Genomic DNA, 933 nt, shown 5'->3' with positions numbered 1-933 from the left:
GGGATAGGCTCCAGGGGTGCCAGGCGGCACTGGAGGATAGCCAGGGTAGGGACCTGCTGGAGTGCCAGGACCAGGGTATCCTGGAGGGGCAGGCGGGCAAATTTGCACTTGTGGTGGTGGCACCCCTCCAGGCACACCTAGGAAGAAGAGGGGGGCTGTTAGGGAGCAGAGACGGACTCTCCCCAGACAGGCAATGCAGGGGGCATACCCATGCACCCAAAGGACCCCTCCGCCTCCTGGTCTACCCCCTCCTCACAAATGATGTCCCACTCCCCTCTGGTATGCAGGTAATCCCCCCTGGGTGCCCATGGAGATTGCACTGAGCCCCCCTCCAAGCCCCAATGGCTGTGTGGTACCCGCAGTCCTGCCCAGCCACACGGCCCCTCACCTTGGTTGGGGTTCCACATCCTCCGCAGCCCCCAAGCTGCAAGGGAAGGACAGGCACTGTCAGGGCTCCCTCACGGCACCTCCTGTCAAAGGGACAACATCACCCTGCCAGCAGGTGGGACCCAGCTCCTCTGCCCCACATGTCTGCTCTGAGCAGAGACCACGCTCGCTTCCCCAGGAGTGCCATCCCCCCGCAGACCCCGACAGCCACCCCGTCCCTTTGAGTGACAGTGCTGACCCTGAGAGTGGCTGTCCCTACCTCTGTGCACTCTCAAAGCCTGGGCATGTGGTTTCCACCATTAATGGAAATTATAAACCAACTCCAATGTCCAGCCCATGTCCTCGTGGACCACGAGGGGCTGGCAACACCATGTCTCGGTGCAGCGCCAGCCATGGCAGCTGTGCACCCCGGCCCATGGGCACTCGCACTCCCACTGCCCTCATGCTCCCCGGCTGCCCTGCAGCCCCGCCAGGCGCTGCTGCCTCAGGGAGCCGCTTTCACTCACCGAACCTGCCGAAAAGCTCCAAGCAGAGGCGAAGCAAGGA

The sequence above is a fragment of the Pygoscelis adeliae genome, unplaced genomic scaffold (genome assembly GCF_000699105.1).
Source record: "Pygoscelis adeliae isolate BGI_AS28 unplaced genomic scaffold, ASM69910v1 Scaffold63, whole genome shotgun sequence".
In the NCBI taxonomy this organism is placed as follows: domain Eukaryota; kingdom Metazoa; phylum Chordata; class Aves; order Sphenisciformes; family Spheniscidae; genus Pygoscelis; species Pygoscelis adeliae.
This window is presented reverse-complemented; position numbering follows the sequence as displayed.